This window comes from Microtus ochrogaster, linkage group LG3 (assembly GCF_000317375.1).
Source record: "Microtus ochrogaster isolate Prairie Vole_2 linkage group LG3, MicOch1.0, whole genome shotgun sequence".
Taxonomy (NCBI): Eukaryota; Metazoa; Chordata; class Mammalia; order Rodentia; family Cricetidae; genus Microtus; species Microtus ochrogaster.
The window spans coordinates 20,389,289-20,398,893 of NC_022029.1; the positions used below are offsets into that span (position 1 = coordinate 20,389,289).

The 9,605-nt window shown below is 37.5% G+C and overlaps 1 pseudogene; it reads left to right on the plus strand.

Annotated features, from left to right (window-relative positions):
• Positions 1 to 7,054: 7,054 nt before the first annotated feature.
• On the plus strand, positions 7,055 to 7,965 carry LOC101985547 (annotated as a pseudogene).
• Positions 7,966 to 9,605: the final 1,640 nt, after the last annotated feature.

The window sequence follows — 9,605 nt, forward strand, 5'->3', positions numbered from 1 at the left end:
AGAAGAAGAAGAAGGGAAGGAAGGAAGGAAGGAAGGAAGGAAGGAAGGAAGAAAGAAAGAAAGAAAGAAAGAAAGAAAGAAAGAAAGAAAGAAAATATGAGTTAACATTTACAAACATTATAAAACATTCATTTCTTTTGAGCAATTTACTTTAAAAGTCTGCATGGGCAGACTAGGCAAGGCCCACATCTCTGATGAAGTCAACAGAAAACAGAGGACAAATGCACTCTCCATTTTTCTTAAAGTTCATTTTATTTCACGAACATATTTGATACAACTCACAGGTTTTCACTCTAGAGCTGTACAGGTGTTGATGTTAGTACTCCTAGTGCTCACTATGCTATTGCTCTGTTCTTAGTCTCAGCAGTCCAGTAATGTCACACACACACACACACACACACACACACACACACACACACACACAGACACACACACACATTCCCTGTGAACATTTTCCTATCTTTCCCAGACTTAAGTCATGGGAGTTGTGATCAATCTCTGGGTCTGACTGCTTCCCCACAGGCTCTGCAGTGACACTGCTGCTGCTTCCTTGCAGGGGACCTGGCTGGTCTGTGTGAGGTTGTTATAATCTATCTATGTCTTTGTGCTTCCAGTTTACTGTGCTAAATTTAATTTCCAAAGAGTAGTTTACATATTTAAATTATTTAAGAGTATCGGGCAATAGCTAAGAATTAGTGTGTTATTAATAAGTAGTCACTATTTGTTCTTGCTGGCATTATGTATTTCATAAAGATCTCCTCATAGAACTAGTTTGGGTGGCTAAGGTCTTCATCTTCCTGAGATTCTTGAAGACTTATTAATATTTCTGACAGTGGACAGCACATCAGCCAACACCATGTATCTTGTCACCTGAAGTCACATAATCACTTTATGTTCTCTCTGAGCAGGCACACTTATTTTGTTCATTACTCACTAATTATGGTAAAACACAGTGAAAGTGATACGTGATCTAATATGTTTGTTTGGTCATTATATTATTATCTCCTCAAAGCAAAATTAAAAGACCAGAATAATTCATAAAACAAGACTGTTCTAAAATCAAATACTGTAATAATGAAGGGGTAAGTGATTTTTCATGGAAAAACTTGGAGCCATGCAGGAAGCAACTCTTGACTTCTTTTGTTGCATGTTTCTTCCAACAGCTTCTTGCAGACTGCTTAGACATTTGATGTGGGTCAAGGTAATAGTGTTGTCTTCCCCACTGTTATGAGTGTTAACAGGCACATTTTGGGTTTTAGTACTTACAGCTAAGTATTGCAATTTAAACTATTGGGAGATCCAGATGCAGCAATAACCAACATCCACCTTCAGTGTCTGCTCTGAATGTGCTCCAGTGCTTTCCTATCAGCCTGAGCAGCCCCGGTGTTCACACTCCTGCAGACTTTGAGGAGTATACAATGTGTCCTAGAGGATCTGGATCTCCTTGGCACTGCAGTACTTTGTGGGCTCTCTCTCTATGTTTTGTTTTTTTGTTTTTTGGGTTTTTTTTTCTTATTTTTTCGAGACAGGGTTTCTCTGTAGTTTTTGTTGCCTGTCCTGGAACTAGCTCTTGTAAACCAGCCTGGCCTTGAACTCACAGAGATCCGCCTGCCTTTGCCTGTGCTGGGATTAAAGGCATGCGCCACCACCGCCCGGCCTCTTTGTTTTCTTCTATTCTATGGCTTCCTGATTATATTACCTATGGACAATTCTTTTTCTACTCTTATGGAACTGCCAGAGGCATGAAATAAAATGTCTAATAAATACTTAGAATTTAAATTAAAATAAATATCCTGGTTGGTGTGCACACCAGTAACTTCAGAATTCAGGAGGCAGAAGCAGAAGGATCATAAAATTGAGAACATCCTCGGGTTCATAGCAATGTCAATGCCAGCAACTGCTTTAGACTGAAGTCTTGTCTTAAAAACAAGCACAAACAAATAAAACCTCAGAGCTCAAGAATTTGCATGTCTTAGTTTTAGAGAGCTTTTCTACAAAGTGCAGAATACTTAGAATGACCTCAGCACTGCAAAAAAATTTATATGTAACAAATGACTTTTCTCAGTGAATATATCACCATAGTTTGTAGCCATGGTAGCTATGGACTTTTCTGGTCCGGTTCAACTCCAGTGAACCCAAGAGAGAGATGCCACTTGATTAACTAGAAGATATCTCATTTTTTTTTATTGTGATAATCATTTACAAAGCAATGGATTTGAAGTAGAGAGGATGAAGTGCATAGTTTTGGGGGTAAGAAAAAATTTTTCAGATTATTATTTTTATATTATTATATTATTCTCTTTTATGTGGCTTATAGAACATGTGCTATATTATTAAGTATAGATCTATAGTTACTAATAAATGATTATAAATATATGGTTTGACCACTTGCAATTTTAAAGTTGGAACTGGGCTATTTTTCTTACAGTTGGAAACCAACACTTGAATACTTAATGAAATTTTTTCTGAAACTTTTATTTATTCAGAATATATATATATATAGTGTGTGTGTGTGTTGCCTGCATGTATGTTGTTGTTGTGTACCACTTGTTTGCCTGAGTCAGAAGAAGGCAATTGAGCCCCTAAAACTAGTTACAGATGGTCATGAGGCACCATGTCGCTACTAGAGAATCAAACCCAGGTCATCCACAAGAGCAAAATGTGCTCTTAATACTGAGTTCCTGTCCTGGAGATTCTAAAACACAGTACTTGACAGTGTAGCTACTGTAGATATATGTTGTTGGGAGAAACAGATGTTTGGCTCTTGCAATTGGGATAAATCAATTTTTTACTAGATTAAGCTTTTAAAAAGTAAATCTCATGTAAATATAAAGTGTATACTTTGTGGTCTCATATCCATGGGGAGGTTTTAGAGTTAGCTCACCCACTAAATTCTGCATCATTTCTATACATGCATTAATTTGTGTATGTGGAGTATAGTAGTGAAATTTAAAATACAATTGGGTACACTTTTTCTCTCAAGAACCTGATTCAAGGTAATTGCTATCTATTTCTCTATCACAAAGCCAATTTTAAAGTACTGAATTATATTGATTTGATAAAATAATGACACTAGTAACCAGACCAAAAAAAACTAACATAAACATCAAATGTAAGACTGTTGATAATGTGCGATTCCTCTCTGTAAATAGTAAATACCATTGTTTAATAAAGAAACTAGGTTGGACTGATAGGATAGAACCGACCTTGGTGAGGAAAACTAAACTGAATGCTGGGAGAAGGAAGTTGGAATTAGGGGAGAAGCTATGGAGCTGCTGCCTGAGACAGAAATGCTGAAACCTTGCTGGTAGATCACAGAACTCATGGAAAATTATAAAATAATGGAGATGGGTTAATTCTACGTGTGAGACCTAGCTATCAATTCCACACTTTCTTTATCCATTCTTCCATTGATGGGCATCTAGGTTGCTTCTAGGTTCTGGCTATTACAAATAATGCTGCTATGAACATAGTTGAATAAATGGTTTTGTAGTATGATTGGGCATCTCTTGGGTATATACCCAAGAGTGGTATTGCTGGATCCTGAGGTAGGGCGTTCCCAATTTCCTGAGAAACCACCACACTGATTTCCAAAGTGGTTGCACAAGTTTTCATTCCCACCAGCAATGGATGAGTGTTCCCCTTGCTCCACATCCTCTCCAGGATAGGCTATCATTGGTGTTTTTGATTTTAGCCATTCTGACAGGTGTAAGATGGTATCTCCACGTTGTTTTGATTTATATTTCCCTGATCGCTAAGGAAGTTGAACGTGACCTTAAGTGTCTTTATGCCATTTGAACAACTTCTGTTGAGAATGTGCATGTTCTAATGGGAGCTCACCAAATCCAGCTGGACCAGGAATGAATGAGCATGTGATCAAACTAGGCTCTCTGAATGTGGCTGACAATGGGGGCTGACTGGGAAGCCTTTGATAAAGGTACTGGGACTTGTTTCTACTGCATGTACTGGCTTTTTGGGACCCTAGTCTATTTGGATGCACAGTTTCCTAGGCCCGGATGGAGGGGGGAGGGCCTTGGACTTCCCACAGGGCAGGGGTCCCTTCCCTCTCTTAAGGAGAGTGGGGGAGAAGAAGGGGAATGGGAGGAAGGGAGGAATTGTAAATTTTTGAATGGAAAAATTTAAAAAAAATCAAGAAAATAAAAAGACCTGGCTATCAATATGCTTAAGTAAATGGCCAAACAGTCAACTAATTAATAGAGTTTCTGTGTTGTTATTTTGGGAATCTGGGCAGCCGTGAAACAAACAAGTGGCCTCCTTACTACACTGTTGATTGAAATTATAAAAGCTGTCTGTGTGTTGATGGTGTGTGATAGCACTGGGGACCTTGGTTTCCACTGCATGGGAAAGAAACTCTTTTAAAACAGAAATCCCAGACAGGATCACTATATGGTCATCTGTGACAAGTTGATATTTGTCACAATGTGTTGGAAATAGTGTTTGTTTATTGTGGCATGTTCTTTCTTGTTGGAGGGTCCTGCTCCATTTCTGCAGATATGAGTATGTAGCTTGTAGTAACTGCAGATACCAGGAAAGCAAAATGTAACCGTGGCCAGGATGGGGGTGGTGATAGGGAAGAATGAAAAGTAATAGAAGGGTAAGAGCTGATCAGGGAGAGAGGGAAAGGGAGCTCCTTAGGGAGGAGGGGGAGGCAAATCCAGAAGACGGTGAGAGTAAGATAAGGGGAATTGCACAAGACAATTGATCCGATAAGGGGAATGGAAAAAAAAAAGATGAGGGGGCTCCTTCGGGAAGGGGAAGAGAGATAAATACAGAAGGAGGATGTAGGTAGGTAAAATAACAATATGAATGGCTGAAGAAGCCACAAGGATTCTCACTGTTAACAATTTATCTCCTTCCTGCCCCCCCCAAAAAAGAAAAGAAAAATAGTGTTTGTCTCGGTAGCTGGGAGTTACTTCTTTAAATCTGAAATCAAGTTTATAAAAGGTTTAAATGAGATTGGAAGTAAACTGAGAGAAATCTAGGACCATTTATGACCATAATGTTTATACAATTCACAGGGCATGGAAAGTACACTAATGGTTTTCACTTGTAGTTATGTCTTTAATTGCAGACATAAGAGATGTAAAATTTCATAAAAAATGTAAAAAGAGATAAATTAAGATAGACATTTTTACTGATTAAAATAGTGGGGTTATCATGCATTTATTACTGTGTTTTCATTAGAATCATGAGTCTAAACCTAGATAGTTACAAAATAGAGCTTATTAAAGTTATGGACTATGAGACTAACTTACCTAATATTTTGGATTTCTCTTTTGATTCTTTTCCAGATCATCATAATATTTGTTCAATTGTACAAGTGTGATTAATATTGTGTTCATCAGTACTGCTTTAGGTGTTAAGTGTAAAATAGAGCAATATAAATTGATATAGATATGAATAATTTGCATTGGTATGGATTTTAAGGTCAATTTTGTTATATGCATATGTATTTCTGATCTTGATTAAGGTATTGTGATTGTGTACTTCATTTAAAAATGTAATGTATAATTAGAAATATAGGTTGTTAATGGATAATTATCAATAATAGTCAAGCTTGTAGTCATGTTAGTTAGATTCTCTAGATATATAGAGATATATTTTAGTTAGATAGGCATTCTTCATATCTTTCAAAGACTGCGGAATATGGCATTTAAATGTTTTAATAACTTAGGGCATTTCATTACAATGAGACATGTCTGCTCCTGGCAGCCCCAGCTACTTCAAGAGGAAGATGGGCATCAAAGAGGCTCCTTATGGAGTTTGATAGTCATTTGGGCAAGAAACTGCTCTTGCCTGCACTGTTGCATAAACTGGACACAAGGAACCCTCAGAGAGAGGATTGCTGAACTTACCTAAAGGTGAGATGGTCTTTTTGGGTTCCTAACTCATGAAAGAGTCTGCGAGATATTCTGCAGGACACAGCATATAGTGACTGAATTGTCTTTGAAATTTCCTGCTTCATGAAAGAGTCTGCTGGATACTATGGGCCTGTAGGCCGAAGATGGATGCCCCAACGGTACAAAAGAACTTTGGGTGACTGTCCAGACAGCGAGATGTCTTTGTCATTTCTAGAGTTTTGGAAGTTGTTTACTTAGGTAATACTATATCTTTCTGCAGTCTTTGATGGAGTTGAAGAATGGTTATAGTTATAGTTTTCCTTAGTTATGATAAAGATAAAATAGATATAAATATTGTAACTGTAATTCTTACTTGATAACTGTTTTGTTATATGTAATCTTACTATGTTAAAGTGAAAGCCTTTCTTCTTTGTTTAAACAGAAAAAGGGGAAATGATGGGCAAACATCTTCTGTTTTGTGTTAATTTCATTGGGCTGCGTTCCTGGCACCTGGCCTCCTGCACGGCCAGCTTTATCTAAAATAATTACATGGAAACTGTATTCTTTGAAACACTGCTTGGCCCATTAGTTTTAACCTCTTATTGGCTAGCTCTTACATATTGATCTAACCCATTTCTAATATTCTGTGTAGCACCACGAGCTGGCTTACCAGGAAAGATCTTAACCTGCTTCTGTCTGGAGTGGGAGAATCATGGCAACTGACTGACTTGGCTTTCTTTCTTTCAGAATTCTGTTCTGTCTACTCCACCTACCTAATTTTCTGTCCTATTAAAAGGCCAAGGCAGTCTCTTTATTTAACCAATGAAATTAGCACAAAACAGAAGACTCTCCCCCATTAATAAATCAATAGAACTGCATTTCTAAGACATAAAGTTTAGATGTAATACAGGCAGACAAAATGTGAATTCTGTATAGGATGTAGATGACAATGCATTTATTATGCACAATATGCTATGTATACAGGAATTACACAGCAGGTACATAGAAATATAGGCCATGTCCAGTCTGGAACAACAAAAGTTAAGTGACAGATAAATCAAGAATGGGCAGGTAAAGAGAATGATTATGTAGACATATTGTTATAAGTCACAACTTTGATGTATACTCTATTATTATTTAGGTATATGAAATATGTTTCCACTATGCTTTTAGGATGATTACACTTCCTACATATGTCCTCATTAAACAATGTCCTATATTTCCAAGTTGGACTTGGAGTCCTGGCCAATATGTTTCTCCTTCTTTTCTACACTTTCATAATCCTATGTCACAGACCTAAGCCCATGGACCTGATCTCTTGTCAACTGACTTTCACCCATACAGTGCTGCTCCTCACTGGAAGGGTTGTTTGGGTTACAGACATATTTGAGTCGCTGAACATTGAGAATTACATCAAATGCAAGACAATGTTTTACATAAACAGGGTGATGAGAGGCCTCTCCATCTGCATCACCTGCCTCTTAAGCGTGTTCCAGGCTGTCACTATCAGTCCCAGTACCTCTTTCTTGGCGAACTCTAAACTTAAGCTAAAGAAGTACATAATCTATGTTTTCTTCTATATTTGGTCTCTCACTTTGTCATTCAATAGCTACCTGATCATCTATGTTGGTGGTTTTACCAATGTGAGTGAGACCAGTCAGATGAAGGTCACTAAATCCTGCTCACTCTTCCCCATTAGCTACATCATCAAGGGATTGATTTTAACAGTGGCAACTTCCAGAGATGTATTTCTTGTAGGAGTTATGCTGATCACAAGTGCGTACATGGTGCTTATCTTGTTCAGACATCAGAGACAATGCAAGCATCTTCACAGCTTCAACCACCTGAGAGCATCTCCTGAGAAAAGGGCCACCCAGACAATCTTGCTGCTGGTAGTTTTCTTTGTGGTCATGTACTGGGTGGACTTCATCATCTCATCCACCACACTCCTGTTATGGATTTATGATCCAGTCTTACTGAATGTTCAGAAGTTTGTGATTAATGTTTATCCCACAATTACTCCTTTGATTCAAATCAGTTCTGATAACAGAATAATCAATATACTGAAAAACATTCGGTCAAAATACCACCAGATTTTTTTTAAAGTATTTTTCTTCTTTAAAATATATATTCATTTTAATTTCTATGAATGAGGGTTATGCCAGCTTGTTTGCATGTGTGCATCCCAGATGCCTAGGAAGGCCAGAAGAGGTCACTGAATTTCCTGGAACTGGAGGTATAGATGGTTGTAAGGAGTGAGGTTGGGGCAGCCCCAATATTTTTTTTCTAAAAAACAAACTTTTATTTAACTGTTTAATAGTCCAAGAAACAAATCAAGATCCTTCATATATTTAAATACAATTCTGTTATATAACACATACACATTCTTGTGACATTTCTGCTGCCAAGTGCTATTAGTCCTTTAAGTGTTTTGTACACTGTAAGTTGAAAATACTACAGGAATTTTCTTACTCTCTCTTTATTTCATATCATAAATGTTCCCTTGGTGCTGTGGCTACTCAAAGGAAGCTCCTTGCTGATACTGGCATTATTTTTTTGTGACAGGGTTTCTCTGTAGCTTTGGATCCTGTCCTGAAAGTAGCTCTTGTGGACCAGGCAGGCCATGAACTCATGAAGATTCACCTGCCTCTGCCTCCAAAGTGCTGGGTTTAAAGGCATGTGCCACCACTGCCTGGCAGATACTGACATTTTAGTCTACTCTCGGTCATCAAGAATAGCTTAAATATCTGATTGTAGTTTTAATTCTGTTTTCTAATTATAATTTCTCTGGATCCATAGAAATAATATTAGTTTCAATTTTCCATTTTTCATTATAGTTAAAGACACTTACCTGAAGTTTTTATGTACCTCTGTACTTGTATTTCAATTCATCCATGCTTCCTGAAATATTATTGACAGATAGAAATCGTTTATACCTGCATACATGCTATACAATGCATATGTGTATGCATGTGTGTGCACTATGAAGGATGTGTGTGAATATGCACATAGAGGCCATTGTTGTTGGCTGTTATTCTTCATATGTCAATCTCCTTGAGCTTTGAAAAAGCATCTCTCACTGTGACAAGGGGCTTACCAGATAGGGCAAGATGGTAGCCCAGGCATTCTTTGGGCTCTGCTGCTACAACTCTGGGATAAAAGTGTTTACCACCATGCTGCATCTTTTTAAAACATTATTCTCTGTTATTAAAAAGAGGTTTGTTTGGTACAATATATTCTGATTAGGGTTCCTCTCCTTCTACTCCTTTCAGTTCTTCCCAACATACCCTTCAAAAACAACCCTAAGATAAAACAAAAACAAGTAAATCAGAATAGAATAAAAGAAGAAAAAGAGCCAAAGAAAAAGCACAAGAAACACATACAGACATAGAAACACACATAGCACACACAAGAATCTTATAAAAACACAAAGAACAAAAGTCATAATATGGATGTAAAGGGTCTGTGAATATTCTATTTAGATTATTTTGTGCTGATTATCTACTACAGGGCATGGGAACTAGCCTTAAGAGTGGTTTATTTCCCTAGTGAGGCTCCCTTGAAGAAAACTAATTTTTCATTTGCAAGGAGCTATCAAACAAAGATAACTTTCAGGTTAGGATTGCGATCCTATGTCCACTTCTCTCAGCTCTAGGACCCCATGTAGGGCGAACCTGTGTGGTGCCTTGCATGATGCTGCCACAGTCTTTGAATTTATATGTATGTTGGTGTGCTGTGTTTAGA